At 44.2% G+C, this 17,833-nt stretch overlaps 1 pseudogene; it reads left to right on the forward strand.

The window, feature by feature from the left end:
- The window catches only part of LOC123999677, a 28,443-nt pseudogene extending 10,818 nt beyond the window's left edge, over nucleotides 1–17,625 (forward strand).
- Nucleotides 17,626–17,833: the final 208 nt, after the last annotated feature.

Genomic DNA, 17,833 nt, shown 5'->3' on the forward strand with positions numbered 1-17,833 from the left:
GTGTGTGTGTGTGTGTGTGTGTGTGTGTGTGTGTGTGTGTGTGTGTGTGTGTGTGTGTGTGTGTGTGTGTGTGTGTGTGTGTGTGTGTGTGTGTGTGTGTGTGTGTAATACATGTTGCTGTGCATTATATCAGTTATAATACTGTGTGTGTGGACCTCTGTGCATGTGTTAGTTGTTTACCTTTTGCTATGACACTGATATTTTACACTAATCCTTGTCCTGGATCTCAACCTGCTACATCACTCACTCCACAGATCTGGCGGGAACTCTTCTCTCCTCTGCATGCGCTCAACTTTGGCATCGGGGGAGACACCACCTGTAATGTGCTGTGGAGGTTGCAGAATGGAGAATTGGACAACATTGGGCCTAAGGTGAGACTCAATCGGGCCAGCACAGGCTCTGAGAGAGGAAAGGGCACCCATTTACATTTACATTACATTACATTTAAGTCATTTAGCAGACGCTCTTATCCAGAGCGACTTACAAATTGGTGCATTCACCTTATGACATCCAGTGGAACAGTCCCTTTACAATAGTGCATCTAAATCTTAAAGGGGGGTGAGAGGGAATACTTATCCTATCCTAGGTATTCCTTAAAGAGGTGGGGTTTCAGGTGTCTCCGGAAGGTGGTGATTGACTCCGCTGTCCTGGCGTCGTGAGGGAGTTTGTTCCACCATTGGGGGGCCAGAGCAGCGAACAGTTTTGACTGGGCTGAGCGGAAGCTGTACTTCCTCAGTGGTAGGGAGGCGAGCAGGCCAGAGGTGGATGAACGCAGTGCCCTTGTTTGGGTGTAGGGCCTGATCAGAGCCTGGAGGTACTGAGGTGCCGTTCCCCTCACAGCTCCGTAGGCAAGCACCATGGTCTTGTAGCGGATGCGAGCTTCAACTGGAAGCCAGTGGAGAGAACGGAGGAGCGGGGTGACGTGAGAGAACTTGGGAAGGTTGAACACCAGACGGGCTGCGGCGTTCTGGATGAGTTGAAGGGGTTTAATGGCACAGGCAGGGAGCCCAGCCAACAGCGAGTTGCAGTAATCCAGACGGGAGATGACAAGTGCCTGGATTAGGACCTGCGCCGCTTCCTGTGTGAGGCAGGGTCGTACTCTGCGGATGTTGTAGAGCATGAACCTACAGGAACGGGCCACCGCCTTGATGTTGGTTGAGAACGACAGGGTGTTGTCCAGGATCACACCAAGGTTCTTAGCGCTCTGGGAGGAGGACACAATGGAGTTGTCAACCGTGATGGCGAGATCATGGAACGGGCAGTCCTTCCCCGGGAGGAAGAGCAGCTCCGTCTTGCCGAGGTTCAGCTTGAGGTGGTGATCCGTCATCCACACTGATATGTCTGCCAGACATGCAGAGATGCGATTCGCCACCTGGTCGTCAGAAGGGGGAAAGGAGAAGATTAGTTGTGTGTCGTCTGCATAGCAATGATAGGAGACCATGTGAGGTTATGACAGAGCCAAGTGACTTGGTGTATAGCGAGAATAGGAGAGGGCCTAGAACAGAGCCCTGGGGGACACCAGTGGTGAGAGCGCGTGGTGAGGAGACAGATTCTCGCCACGCCACCTGGTAGGAGCGACCTGTCAGGTAGGACGCAATCCAAGCGTGGGCCGCGCCGGAGATGCCCAACTCGGAGAGGGTGGAGAGGAGGATCTGATGGTTCACAGTATCGAAGGCAGCCGATAGATCTAGAAGGATGAGAGCAGAGGAGAGAGAGTTAGCTTTAGCAGTGCGGAGCGCCTCCGTGATACAGAGGAGAGCAGTCTCAGTTGAATGACTAGTCTTGAAACCTGACTGATTTGGATCAAGAAGGTCATTCAGAGAGAGATAGCGGGAGAGCTGGCCAAGGACGGCACGTTCAAGAGTTTTGGAGAGAAAAGAAAGAAGGGATACTGGTCTGTAATTGTTGACATCGGAGGGATCGAGTGTAGGTTTTTTCAGAAGGGGTGCAACTCTCGCTCTCTTGAAGACGGAAGGGACGTAGCCAGCGGTCAGGGATGAGTTGATGAGCGAGGTGAGGTAAGGGAGAAGGTCTCCGGAAATGGTCTGGAGAAGAGGGGAGGGGATAGGGTCAAGCGGGCAGGTTGTTGGGCGGCCGGCCGTCACAAGACGCGAGATTTCATCTGGAGAGAGAGGGGAGAAAGAGGTCAGAGCACAGGGTAGGGCAGTGTGAGCAGAACCAGTGGTGTCGTTTGACTTAGCAAACGAGGATCGGATGTCGTCGACCTTCTTTTCAAAATGGTTGACGAAGTCGTCTGCAGAGAGCGAGGAGGGGGGGGAGGAGGATTCAGGAGGGAGGAGAAGGTGGCAAAGAGCTTCCTAGGGTTAGAGGCAGATGCTTGGAATTTAGCGTGGTAGAAAGTGGCTTTAGCAGCAGAGACAGAGGAGGAAAATGTAGAGAGGAGGGAGTGAAAGGATGCCAGGTCCGCAGGGAGGCGAGTTTTCCTCCATTTCCGCTCGGCTGCCCGGAGCCCTGTTCTGTGAGCTCACAATGAGTCATCGAGCCACGGAGCGGGAGGGGAGGACCGAGCCGGCCTGGAGGATAGGGGACATAGAGAGTCAAAGGATGCAGAGAGGGTGGAGAGGAGGGTTGAGGAGGCAGAATCAGGAGATAGGTTGGAGAAGGTTTGAGCGGAGGGAAGAGATGATAGGATGGAAGAGGAGAGAGTAGCGGGGGAGAGAGAGCGAAGGTTGGGACGGCGCGATACCATCCGAGTAGGGGCAGTGTGGGAGGTGTTGGATGAGAGCGAGAGGGAAAAGGATACAAGGTAGTGGTCGGAGACTTGGAGGGGAGTTGCAATGAGGTTAGCGGAAGAACAGCATCTAGTAAAGATGAGGTCGAGCGTATTGCCTGCCTTGTGAGTAGGGGGGGAGGTGAGAGGGTGAGGTCAAAAGAGGAGAGGAGTGGAAAGAAGGAGGCAGAGAGGAATGAGTCAAAGGTAGACGTGGGGAGGTTAAAGTCGCCCAGAACTGTGAGAGGTGAGCCGTCCTCAGGAAAGGAGCTTATCAAGGCATCAAGCTCATTGATGAACTCTCCGAGGGAACCTGGAGGGCGATAAATGATAAGGATGTTAAGCTTGAAAGGGCTGGTAACTGTGACAGCATGGAATTCAAAGGAGGCGATAGACAGATGGGTAAGGGGAGAAAGAGAGAATGACCACTTGGGAGAGATGAGGATCCCGGTGCCACCACCCCGCTGACCAGAAGCTCTCGGGGTGTGCGAGAACACGTGGGCGGACGAAGAGAGAGCAGTAGGAGTAGCAGTGTTGTCTGTGGTGATCCATGTTTCCGTTAGTGCCAAGAAGTCGAGGGACTGGAGGGAGGCATAGGCTGAGATGAACTCTGCCTTGTTGACCGCAGATCGGCAGTTCCAGAGGCTACCGGAGACCTGGAACTCCACGTGGGTCGTGCGCGCTGGGACCACCAGATTAGGGTGGCCGCGGCCACGCGGTGTGGAGCGTTTGTATGGTCTGTGCAGAGAGGAGAGAACAGGGATAAACAGACACATAGTTGACAGGCTACAGAAGAGGCTACGCTAATGCAAAGGAGATTGGAATGACAAGTGGACTACACGTCTCAAATGTTCAGAAAGTTAAGCTTACGTAGCAAGAATCTTATGGACTAAAATGATTAAAATGATACAGTACTGCTGAAGTAGGCTAGCTGGCAGTGGGTGCGTTGTTGACACTACACTAATCAAGTCCACAGGTGGACAGTTGTGGTCCTGGAGTGCTTTTCATTCAGATCAGAACTATAACATATGATTAAGCTAATCAATACCTCGTTGGTCCCCTCCAGGTGACGGTGGTGTGGGTAGGAACCAACAATCATGAGCATTCGGCAGAGCAAGTTGCAGGGGGAATCCTTGCTCACCTCCCTCCCGTCTTCCTAAGACTAAGGTTGTTGTTCTGGTAAGTGAAAGTTTTTGTTATTTGTGTACAGTGGAGTGTACCATTATGCAATCTCATGCAGGATTTGCATTCAGATTCAGAAAGTGTAATTGTCCCTTTGGTAATTTGGTTTGCTTTATCACCTCAGTGTCAATACTGTACTATATGAGCTAGACCTGGGTTCTGATACTATTTCAAATATCTCAATTGCTTTCACAATACTGTACATACAAAGTAAGTATTCAGATATATTTTATTTAAAAGACAAGTAGTTTAATATTTTAACCAATTTGTAAGTCGCTCTGGATAAGAGCGTCTGCTAAATGACTTAAATGTAAATGTAAATGAAATACACTTTGAAACTATTTGAAAATATGGAGTGATTTCATTGCCAACAGAGATTGCATTTGAATTCCATAATTTTGAATTTGTGTTAGGATATTGAATTGGAATGTAATATTTTTTTTATTGAATTGTTGATTTCATGATTTGAAACTGAATTGAGTGAATACAGTGTTTTACACATGCACATGGAGTAGCCAGCCAAATAGTGCATTCGGAAAGTATTCAGACCCCTTGGCTTTTTCCACATTTTGTTACTTTACAGCCTTATTCTAAAATGTATTAATGTATTTTTTCCCTCATCAATCTACACACAATACCTGATACAAATGTATAAATAAATAAAAAACTGAAATAGTACATTTATATAAGTATTCAGACCCTTTAATTCAGTACTTTGTTGAAGTACCTTTGTCAGCGATTACAGCCGTGAGTATGACGCCACATGCTTGGCACACCTGTTTTTGGGGAGTTTCTCTCATTCTCTGCAGATCCTTTCAAGCTCTGTCAGGTTGGTCGGGGAGCATCGCTGCACAGCTATTTTCAGGTCTCTCCAGAGATGTTTGATCGGGTTCAAGTGGCTGGGCCTCTCTAGAACATTCAGAAACTTGTATCGAAGTCACTCCAGCGCTGTCTTGGCTGTGTGCTTAGGATCGTTGTCCTGTTGGAAGGTGTTGCTTCACCTCAGTCTGAGGTCCTGAGCGCTCAGGAGCAGGTTTTCATCAAGGATCTCTCTGTACTTTGCTCCGTTCATCTTTCCCTCGATCCTGACTGGTCTCCCAGTCCCTGCCACTGAAAAACATCCCCACAGCATGTTGCTGCCACCACCATGCTTCACCTTAGGGATGGTGCCAGGTTTCCTCCATACATGATGCTTGGCATTCAGGCCAAAGAGTTCAATCTTGATTTCATCAGACCAGGTAATCTTGTTTCTCATGGTCTGACAGTCCTTTAGGTTCCGTTTGGCAAACTCCAAGTAGGCTGTCGTATGCCTTTTACTGAGGAGAGGCTTCCGTCTGGCCACTCTACCATAGAACCCTGATTGGTGGAGTGCTGCAGAGATTATTGTCTTTCTGGAAGGTTCTCTCATCTCCACTGAGGAACTCAGGAGCTCTGTCAGAGTGACCATCAGGTTTTGGACACCTTCCTGACCAATGTCCTTCTTCCCCGATTGTTCAGTTTGGCCGGGCGACCAGCTCTAGGAAAAGTCTTGGTGGTTCCAAACTTCTTCCATTTAAAAATGATGGAGGCTACTGTGTTCTTGGGGACCTTCAATGCTGCAGAGATTGGTACCTTTCCCCAGATATGTGCCTCGACGCAGTCCTTTCTCTGAGCTCTACGGACACTTCCTTCAATGTCATGGCTTGGCTTTTGCTCTGATATGCACTGTCAACTGTGGGTCCTTATATAGACAGGTGTGTGCCTTTGCAAATCATGTCCAATCAATTGAATTTACCACAGGTGGACTCCAAGTTGTAGCAACATCTCAATGATTATCAATGGAAACTGGATGCACCTGAGCTCAATTTTGAGTCTCATAGCAAAGGGTCTGAATACTTATGTAAATAAGGTATTTCTGTTTTTCATTTTGTATACATTTTCAAAAGCTTCTAGAAACCTGTTTTCACTTTGTCATTATTTGGTATTGTGTGTAGATTGATGAGGAAAAACATTTATATAATACATTTTAGAATAAGACTGTAACCTAACAAAATGTGGAAAATTCAAGGGGTCTGAATACTTTCTGGATGCACCGTAGAAAAAATAGTGGGTTAAGATATTTTTGCCAAACAAGCTGTGTTTTGTTGGCCTCTGGTACATTTTAATGCCTTGATTCCGTTTGAAAAACAGCATATTATTATACAATGTAGAAAACAGTCAAAATAAAGAAAAACCCTTGAATGAGTAGGTGTCCAAACTTTTGACTGGTACTGTACATGTACATATTACCTCAATTACCTCGACTAACCTGTATCCCTGCACATTGACTCAGTACCGGTACCCCCTGTATATATAGCCTCGTTATTGTTATTTTATTGTGTAACTTTAAAAAAACGTTTAGTTTATTTCGTAAATATTTTCTTAACTCATATTCTTCTTAACTGCATTGTTGGTTATGGGTTTGTTAGTAAGCATATAACATTTAAGGTCTACCTGTTGTATTTGGCGCATGTGACATAATTTGATTTGATTTGAGAGATGAATTTGATGGGGAAGAGAAGAAGAGCTACAACCCTTCAGAGATTAATGCTTTTCCAGGACCAGATTCCCTGCACAATCAGTGCGTTAACAAAATAATCAGATTTAGCTTTTCTAACTAGTTTTACACAGATTTCTCAATCCCCTAAATGATTGCCAATCTGGGTTTGAGTCCGTAAAGCTAGTTTTGGCCCAGACAGCATCTCTATTATGAATGTATAACTTTGTCTAGCTCCAGTGTTTAAGGGAATATGCTCATCGACAACATTTTTATTGAACCTTTATGTAATTAGGCAAGTCAGTTAAGAACAAATTCTTATTTACAATGACGGCCGAACGGGGAACAGTGGGCTAACTGCCTTGTTCAGGGGCAGCGCAACAGATTTTTACCTTGTCAGCTCGGGGATTCAATCCAGCAACCTTTCAGTTACACGCCCAGGACTCTAACCACTAGGCTACCTGCCAACCCAAATATTGAAGACATTTGAGAAGTTTTTTAGAGCCAGCTCTGGATCATGAATAGATGAGATACAGTCAATGTCAGTCACTACATTGAAGATCATGTAAAAAGGCCTGTTCATTGAAATGTTTAAAATTCCTCTTTCTGATAATACATGGTTTGGATCTAGGTATTCGCACATCCCTGATACATACACTAGGACAATGGTCACTTATATCTAAGGAAAACACCCCACTTACAACATATTTTTCTGGGGTATTTGTAAATATGTGGTGGATCAAGGTTGATTTTGTAGGGTCCATCAGATTTGGACGCATGGGCTTATTAATTAACTGGGTCAGATTTAATTAAGCACAAATATCCTTTAAACAATCAGAGTAAAGGTTTCCACAGGCAAAGTCCCAACGATTAACACATCAGAGGCTGAAAAGAAGGCTATTAAGTCAGTGAGTTCTATTAGCACACATTTCTTAGCAGAGGGTGGACAGTAAACTCCCATGATTGTTATTGTGAGTTACTTCCTAATTGGAGACTTAAGGTCAAAAATTCTAATTGATTTGGGATGGTGACAGATTTTAACATTGAACAGAAAGGTGATATTTTACATATGTCTACACTGCCCCCTGTACCCTTCCTATCTGCCATAAATACTCTGTAACCATCAATAGCAATCTCAGAATCCAGTTCTTTCTATTTTTTCTGGATTTTTGTGAAAGGCCCAGATCTTAATATCTTCTATTTTAGACAATAGGCTACGTATGTTTAAGTGTATATTTTCTAACTCTTACTGTCTTTGTATTCCAGTGGTTTATCAATACAATCCAGATCATTACATATTGGATTTGTTGTTTCAGACCTAACAGAAGATTTCAAGGAAATGGGCCCAATATTGCCATATACAACACCTCTATGCTTGTGAGCACATGCAGTATGATAGCTAGATACAAGCCTGTTGATAGTATCGGAGGGGCTAATAGTGGTCTCCCTATTGTAGCTAACATAACTATTTGTGAAATTTAGGTCAGCAATCAAAAGATAACTGTCATCAAAACTATTGACAAAAAACAGTAGTTTCAACATTGGAACTAACAGCCATTGCAGGGAGGTAAATTAACAGGCACAGGATAACTATTTATTACACACTCATCAGAAGCCAGCATCCCGGAGTCGCCTCTTTACTGTTGACGTTGAGACTAGTGTTTTGCGGGTACTATTTAATGAAGCTGTTTCTCAAACTACTGTAGACACTCCACTTTCTATTCTGGTTAGCGCCAGTTTGCGCTGTTCTATAAAGGGAGTAGTACACAGCGGTGTACGAGATCTTCAGTTTCATGGCAATTTCTCGCATGGAATAGCCTTAATAACTCAGAACAAGAATAGACCGACGAGTTTCAGAAGAAAGTCCTTTGTTTCTGGCCATTTTGAGCCTGTAAAGGAACCCACAAATGCTGATGGTCCAGATACTCAACTAGTCCAAAGAAGCACAACCGTTTTCATCTGTGTCAACATAATTGCAAAAGGGTTTTCTAATGATCAATTAGCATTTTAAAATGATAAACTTGGATTAGCTAACACAACGTGCCATTGGAACACGGGAGTGATGGTTGAAGATAATGGGCATCTGTACACCTATGTAGATATTCCATTTAAAAAATCAGTTGTTTCCAGCTACAATAGTCATTTACAACATTGACAATGTCTACACTGTATTTTTGATCAATTTGATGTTATTTTAATGAACAAAAAACTATTTAAAAAACAAGGACATTTCTAAGTGACTCCAAACTTTTGAACGGTAGTGTAGATGGGAAAAAGAGTTAAAAAATAAATCATAAGGAATTATGTTTTGAAGTGTCTCCTCACTGTCAACTGCGTCTATTTTCAGCAAACTTAACATGTGTAAATATTTGCATGAACATAACACGATTCATCAACTGAGACATAAACTGAACAAGTTCCACAGACATGTGACTAACAGAAATTGAATAATGTGTCCCTGAACAATGGGGGGGTGGTCAAAATCAAAAGTATCAGTAGTATCTGGTTTGGCGACCAGCTGCATTAAGTACTGCAGTGCATCTCCTCATGGACTGCACCAGATTTGCCTGTTCTTGCTGTGAGATGTTACCCCACTCTTCCACCAAGGCACCTGCAAGTTCCCGGATATTTCTGGGGGGAATGGCCTTAGCCCTCACCCTCCGATCCAACAGGTCCCAGACGGTGCTCAATGGGATCAATTGAGATGCAGGCTCTTACCTGGCCATGGCAGAACACTGACATTATGGCTGGTGGCATTGTCATGCTGGAGGGTCATGTCTTCCCCACATGAGGTAGGAGGATGTCTTCCCTGTAAAGCATAGCGTTGAGATTGCCTGCAATGACAACAAGCTCAATCCGATGATGCTGTGACACACCGCCCCAGACCATGATGGACCCTACACCTCCAAATCGATCCCGCTCCAGACTACTGGCCTCGGTGTAACGCTCATTCCTTCGACGATGAACGCAAATCTGACCATCACCCCTGGTGAGACAAAACCGCGACTCGTCAGTGAAGAACACTTTTTGCCAGTCCTGTCTGGTCCAGCGACGGTGGGTTTGTGCCCACCGTGATGTCTGGTGAGGACATGCCTTACAACAGGCCTATAAGCCCTCAGTCCTCTCTCAGCCTATTGTGGACAGTCTGAGCACTGATGGAGGAATTGTACGTTCTTGGTGTAACTCGGGCAGTTTTTGTTGCCATCCTGTACCTGTCCCGCAGGTGTGATGTTCGGATGTACTGATCCTGTGCAGGTGTTGTTACACGTGGTCTGCCACTGCGAGGACGATCAGCTGTCCGTCTTGTCTCCCTGTAGCGCTGTCTTAGGCGTCTCACAGTACGGACATTGCAATTTATTGCCCTGGCCACATCTACAATCCTCATGCCTCCTTGCAGCATGCCTAAGCCACGTTCACGCAGATGAGCAGGGACCCTGTGCATCTTTCTTTTGGTATTTTTCATAGTCAGTATAAAGGCTTCTTTTAGTGTCCTAAGTTTTCATAACTGTAACCTTAATTGCCTAACGTCTGCAAGCTGTTAGTGTCTTAACAACCGTTCCACAGGTGCATGTTCATTAATTGTTTATGGTTCATTGAACAAGTCCTTTACAATGAAGATCTGTGAAGTTATTTGGATTTTTACAAATTATCTTTGAAAGACAGGGTCCTGAAAAGGGGACATTTTCTTTTTTTGCTGAGTTTATATCTGAGAGATATGAGATTTCTTTTATAGTGGAATTAAGCATATCCCTATTGTGGAAATGCTCGATTCACTTACATACATTTTTCGTCCAGGTACCGGGTTACCTTCAGACGAGTCCTGTGACACTTGTGGGTGTCGTAGAGTAAAACAAAGAATACAATCGTGTCCGTGAGAGTCATATTAGTGTGTAGCCCAAACCATTTGGCCGCAACAGAGACACGTTGGCAAATCAGCGTTACAGACTTCAGATGCGAGTCCCATGATGGTTTTGTGAGTATAGCTCAGTAGGCTACTGACGAGTCACTCACTTTAGGACTTGCAAGACACACCCAATAAAGGAGTGTTTCTGCAGGTGGTGACCACAGACCAATTCTCAGTTCCTATGCTTCCTGGCTGATGTTTTGGTCACTTTTGAATGCTGGCTGTGCTTTCACTCTAGTGGTAGCATGAGACGGAGTCTACAACCCACACAAGTGGCTCAGGTAGTGCAGCTCATCCAGGATGGTACATCAATGCGAGCTGTGGCAAGAAGGTTTGCTGTGTCTGTCAGCGTAGTGTCCAGAGCATGGAGGCGCTACCAGGAGACAGGCCAGTGCATCAGGAGACGTGGAGGAGGCCGTAGGAGGGCGACAACCCAGCAGCAGGACCGCTACCTCCGCCTTTGTGCAAGGAGGAGCAGGAGGAGCACTGCCAGAGCCCTGCAAAATGACCTCCAGCAGGCCACAAATGTGCATGTGTCTGCTCAAAAGGTCAGAAACAGACTCCATGAGGGTGGTATGAGGGCCTGACGTCCACAGGTGGGGGTTGTGCTTACAGCCCAACACCGTGTAGGACGTTTGGCATTTGCCAGAGAACACCAAGATTGGCGAATTCGCCACTGGCGCCCTGTGCTCTTCACAGATGAAAGCAGGTTCACACTGACAGACGTGACAGTCTGGGAACGCCGTGGAAAGCGTTCTGCTGCCTGCAACATCCTCCAGCATGACCGGTTTGGCGGTGGGTCAATCATGGTGTGGGGTGGCATTTCTTTGGGGGGCCGCACAGCCCGCCATGTGCTCGCCAGAGGTAGCTTGACTGCCATTAGGTACCGAGATGAGATCCTCAGACCCCTTGTGAGACCATATGCTGGTGCGGTTGGCCCTGGGTTCCTCCTAATGCATGACAATGCTAGACCTCATGTGGCTGGAGTGTGTCAGCAGTTCCTGCAAGAGGAAGGCATTGAAGCTATGGACTGGCCCGCCCGTTCCCCAGACCTGAATCTAATTGACCACATCTGGGACATCATGTCTCGCTCCATCCACCAAAGCCACGTTGCACCACAGACTGTCCAGGAGTTAGCGGATGCTTTAGTCCAGGTCTGGGCGGAGATCCCTCAGGAGACCATCCACCACCTCATCCGGAGCATGCCCAGGCGTTGTAGAGAGGTCATACAGGCACGTGGAGGCCACACACACTACTGAGCCTCATTTTGACTTGTTTTAAGGACATTATATCAAAGTTGGATCAGCCTGTAGTGTGGTTTTCCACTTTAATTTTGAGTGTGACTCCAAATCCAGACCTCCATGGGTTGATAAATTTGATTTCCATTGATAATTTTGTGTGATTTTGTTGTCAGCACATTCAACTATGTAAAGAAAAACGTATTTAATAAGAATATTTAATTCATTCAGATCTAGGATGTGTTATTTTAGTGTTCCCTTTATGTTCTTAAAATATAATCAAGGTCTTTAGTTTACTTGTCCCAATGCGATACCATGGATATATAACTACGTTAAATGATTTCTCAATGGCAAGGCTATACGAGATCAACTTTATTCAGTCAGTTCAACACCTTTTATAAACTAGTGAAGCTTGCATTTTGTCAATCAAAGCACAGAAGCAGCCCTGCTACCCTACAGCCATCATTCATCCGGCGTTGCCATCAGACATCAGCCGTTGAGGGAATGCTTCCTTTGAAATCAATGAAAGATGCTGCCCCCGTTGCATCACGTTCAACGTCCAAGCTCAAGAATTGGTTGAAGTAAGGAATCTTCTAGCTAGCAGAAATTCTAGCTAGCTACGTTGACTATGTTTACAATGTAAACAAAACAAAAGCAACATGGAATTAGAGCATAATTTAGTACAATTTCTAGCAACAATTTAAGAGTACTTCCAAAAAACTGGATCAAAGCTGTTGTACATACACAAAATCGATGAATATGGTTCAGTAGGTAAAAATAGAGTAAAGATGCTCTTCCACTCTGCTCTCAAAACAATGTGCTCTGTTTTGCAGGTAGAATGCCACATTAACACACTGTTGGCAAAGCAACACTTATAGTGGAGCTGAAGCGTAAGCCTATGCACCACCACTACGTGGCTAAATATGAAACAGCATAAGAAAATAAATGAATGTGCCAAAAAACAATAGGCTAAGTGGATTTCAACTCATCGTTATCACATTATATGGGACTTGCAAATTGACTCACAGAGACAATGAAGGAGCATCATGCTCTCTGCCTCTATTTGAGCTCCCAAGTGGCGCATCAGTCTAAGGCACTGCATCTCAGTGCAAGGTGCGTCACCACAGACCCTGGTTCGATTCCAAGCTGTATCACAACCGGCCATGATTGGGAGACCCACACACAATTACGCACAATTGGCCCAGCGTCATCCGGGTTAGGGTTTGGCTGGGGTGGGCTGTCAATGTAAATAAGAATTTGTTCTTAAAACTCATTTTTTCTTTGAATTTTCGCATAAATGACATACCCAAATCTAACTGCTCAGGCCCTGAAGCAAACATATGCATATTCTTGGTACCGTTTGAAAGGAAACACTTTGAAGTTTGTGGAAATGTGAATTGAATGTAGGAGAATATAACACAATAGATCTGGTAGAAGAAAATACAAAGAAAAAACCAACCAGTGTTTTTGTACCACCATCTTTGAAAGGCAAGCGAAAGGTCATAGTTATAGCCATCACTCTGGTTGTAATTCCGATAGTGTCCACAAGATGGAAGCAGTGTGTGCAAAGTTTCAGATGGATAACTTGGGGTATTGACTGATCCTCAAGCCTTTTAGTGTGAAGTCCCCAGGTACATTTGGGCAAATCGTGAAGGAGACATTTGCATTCATATTCCATTTTTCTGCAAGAATATCTTCAAATCTGTATACATGGACTTTGATTTAGCGTTCCAAGTATTAGTAGCCATATTATAAGTTCAACATTTTCAAAACAACCAGTTTTCAGAACTTTATAACTCTGAATATCCTTATCATTTTTGTCCAAAATGAAAAGGTATGCTGTCGTACAAGGTTAGAAGCTACATTCCACATTTGACATGGTTTCCGGATACTCCCGTAAAGCCCAGCTCATTGGCTATCTAGCTAGCTTTGTTTGACCCCGATTGTTGCTTATTTGAAAAAGATACAGTGGCCGCCCGTGTCATTGGTGTGCCATGAAGGCGTCGCTCTCTGACCAAATATGGTGTTCTGTAGGATATACAGTGCCGTGCGAAAGTATTCGGCCCCCTTGAACTTTGCGACCTTTTGTATTTATTGGATGTTTCAAACTTTTTTAACAAATCAAAAACTGAAAAATTGGGCGTGCAAATTATTCAGCCCCCTTAAGTTAATACTTTGTAGCGCCACCTTTTGCTGCGATTACAGCTGTAAGTCGCTTGGGGTATGTCTCTATCAGTTTTGCACATCGAGAGACTGAAATGTTTTCCCATTCCTCCTTGCAAAACGGCTCGAGCTCAGTGAGGTTGGATGGAGAGCATTTGTGAACAGCAGTTTTCAGTTCTTTCCACAGATTCTCGATTGGATTCAGGTCTGGACTTTGACTTGGCCATTCTAACACCTGGATATGTTTATTTTTGAACCATTCCATTGTAGATTTTGCTTTATGTTTGGGATCATTGTCTTGTTGGAAGACAAATCTCCGTCCCAGTCTCAGGTCTTTTGCAGACCCCATCAGGTTTTCTTCCAGAATGGTCCTGTATTTGGCTCCATCCATCTTCCCATCAATTTTAACCATCTTCCCTGTCCCTGCTGAAGAAAAGCAGGCCCAAACCATGATGCTGCCACCACCATGTTTGACAGTGGGGATGTTGTGTTCAGGGTGATGAGCTGTGTTGCTTTTACGCCAAACATAACGTTTTGCATTGTTGCCAAAAAGTTCAATTTTGGTTTCATCTGACCAGAGCACCTTCTTCCACATGTTTGGTGTGTCTCCCAGGTGGCTTGTGGCAAACTTTAAACGACACTTTTTATGGATATCTTTAAGAAATGGCTTTCTTCTTGCCACTCTTCCATAAAGGCCAGATTTGTGCAATATACGACTGATTGTTGTCCTATGGACAGAGTCTCCCACCTCAGCTGTAGATCTCTGCAGTTCATCCAGAGTGATCATGGGCCTCTTGGCTGCATCTCTGATCAGTCTTCTCCTTGTATGAGCTGAAAGTTTAGAGGGACAACCAGGTCTTGGTAGATTTGCAGTGGTCTGATACTCCTTCCATTTCAATATTATTGCTTGCACAGTGCCCCTTGGGATGTTTAAAGCATGGGAAATCTTTTTGTATCCAAATCCTGCTTTATACTTCTTCACAACAGTATCTCGGACCTGCCTGGTGTGTTCCTTGTTCTTCATGATGCTCTCTGCGCTTTTAACGGACCTCTGAGACTATCACAGTGCAGGTGCATTTATACGGAGACTTATCATCATTAGTCATTTAGGTCAACATTGGATCATTCGGAGATCCTCACTGAACTTCTGGAGAGAGTTTGCTGCACTGAAAGTAAAGGGGCTGAATCATTTTGCACGCCCAATTTTTCAGTTTTTGATTTGTTAAAAAAGTTTGAAATATCCAATAAATTTCGTTCCACTTCATGATTGTGTCCCACTTGTTGTTGATTCTTCACAAAAAAATACAGTTTTATATCTTTATGTTTGAAGCCTGAAATGTGGCAAAAGGTCGCAAAGTTCAAGGGGCTGAATACTTTCGCAAGGCACTGTACTACACCCTAATGAAATAGTGAAGTCTCGTTACCTTCTAGGATCTGTGAGGAATAGATACGAACGTGATTTGACTCGTTGAAACAACGTTTAGGGTGAGATTTTCACAGATTCCTTTCTTTGCAAATTGAACGAGTGGAAATACAAAATCGATTGTGCATGATATATGGACCTTTTTAGAATATGAAAAAGGATTTTATCTAACAAAACGACACTTCATGTTATATCTGGGACCCTTTGGACGATTTTCAGAATGAAAGTACACATTTCACCAGAGGTGAAATAATCAAACCTATTGAAAAAACAAATTTGTTGTTAGGAGCAATAGCATGGCATTTTTCGCAGTAATAGCTACTGTAAATTGGACAGTGTAGTTATATTAGCAAGAATGTAAGCTTTCAGCCGATATAAGAACCTTATATTTACTGACATTTGTTGTTACTCTAAAATCTGCGATCTTGACATAACGCGCTGAACGATTTACAACTGTTCCGTTGACGGAACGCCGATCCTTACGTTTTTTTAACTGACTTGTCTAGTTAAATATAGGTTAAATGTTAAATAAAAATATGAATATTTGCTATAGGTTATAGAGGCAATACAAACACAATGTGACTAAAAAAGAAAGGATATTCAGTTTTCCTAATTTTGACAATAACTAGACTAAATCCTTATTCAAATGGTATAAATGTGACTAAGACTTAATGATATTTTAGTCAAAATGACTATGCCTAGACTAAATCTAAATTTTAAAAAAGTGCCAAAATTAACACTGATCTGAATGCATCTGAGAAGTTTAATATATTAAACTTTGATCTACTTGATAGTTTGTTAACCTCTTGCTCCTACCTGGCACGCAGGCGTCCCATCTAGAGCTCTGGAAATGCAAATGCGCTACGCTAAATGCTAATAGTATTAGTTAAAACTCAAACGTTTATTAAAATACACATACAGGGTATTGAATTAAAGCTACACTCGTTGTGAATCCAGGCAACAAGTCAGATTTTTTAAATGCTTTTCGGCGAAAGCATGAGAAGCTATTATCTGATAGCATGTAACACCCCAAAAGACCCGCAGGGGACGTAAACAAAATAATTAGCATAGTCGGCGCTACACAAACCAGTTTTATAAACGTCTGAGTGTTTTCTATCCACACATACTAATCATATGCATATACTATATTCCTGGCATGAGTAGCAGGGCGCTGAAATGTTGCGCGATTTTTAACAGAATGTTCGAAAAAGTAGAGGGTCGACTGAAGAGGTTAACTTGATACATGGACAATGAATGCCATATATACCATATTGAAACAGAATATTGAATTACATTTATTTTGAATTTTAAAATTGAATGCAATATTTATTCAATTCAGTTTCAAATAATGAAAAGGTTCAATTTAATAATTCAATGATTTCAAAAATATATATTTTTAAATGCAATATCCTAATACAACTTCAGAATGATGGAATTCAAATACATTTTCTCAAGTAAAAGTACTTTATTTCTCTCTTGTGTATTTAAAAAAAAGCGCATACACAGACACAAAAAATACCAGTTACTCAAATACACATGTATTTGAACCCAGGTCTGATATGTATATGAGGATGCATGCATTTACAGATGTGTCCTTAGCTCCCAGTAGTAACCAACCTCTGCTGTCTGTCCGTTTCAGGGTCTGTTGGCACGGGGCGAGTGGCCCAACCCGCTGCGGGAGAAGAACGTGGCGGTGAACAGCTTCCTGCGTTCCTGGCTGCCACGGCTAGGCCATACCCAGTTCCTGGATGTGGGGGCGGGCTTCGTGCACTCTGACGAGACCATCTCCACCGGGGACATGTTTGACTTCCTGCACCTGACAGCGGCGGGCTACCGGGCCATCGCCAAGCCCCTCATTGACCTGCTGCTGCAGATACTGGAGGGGACGCCTGAGGAGAAGAGGGCCTCGCTGGTCTGAGAGCCACGGCCCAGGGGCCACACACCCACACAGCCAGGGGCATGCCTCACTCATTCACTCTGCTGGGGAGTAGCTGGAATTTGCCTAAAACCACTAATCCAGGATCTGGTCCGAGATCTGTTCTAGATCTGATCTGTTCCTAGATATATCCTAGATCTGATTTGGTCCTAGGTCTGTTGTTAGGGGCAAGATCTGTGGCAACTTCTACCTCTACAGGGAATGGGGGGGAGTAGTCAGAGGTGAGGCATGCTCCTGTCTATTGAGATGGGGTCAGATCAAGATGTCACTTGCTGGGCCAAGCAGAGAGCTTGGGCACTCATTTGAGTGGAACTGGAACTGCAGGAGAGGAGGGGGAGTGCATGGGTTCATGTGCATGTGTGCAGGGAGACATAGTTGACGGTGTGGAGAAGTGAAAAAGAGAGCGACAACAATACTTCCAGAGACATCGTACACGCTGTAGCAGCAACAGAGGATAGAGGGCGATCCGACACCTGCACAAGCTGTATAGAGAGGCTAATGGCAAACATGCATAGACTCTGAGAGAAGAGAGAGACACACACAGACACTGTATTAGACTTTAAAATGTCAGCTTTGCCAATTGTTATGTAAATTAGCTTCCTACTTGGGCACAGCTTAACAGCACAGTAATAAACACTCCTATATATTCCCTCTCAGAAATCTGTTTGAGTTGGCTCCATATGCCCCAGTCTAAACCAACAGCCCTTTAAAAGCTCTAAACCGCCATATGAGTACCAACTG

Source organism: Oncorhynchus gorbuscha, linkage group LG16, assembly GCF_021184085.1.
Source record: "Oncorhynchus gorbuscha isolate QuinsamMale2020 ecotype Even-year linkage group LG16, OgorEven_v1.0, whole genome shotgun sequence".
Classification (NCBI taxonomy): domain Eukaryota; kingdom Metazoa; phylum Chordata; class Actinopteri; order Salmoniformes; family Salmonidae; genus Oncorhynchus; species Oncorhynchus gorbuscha.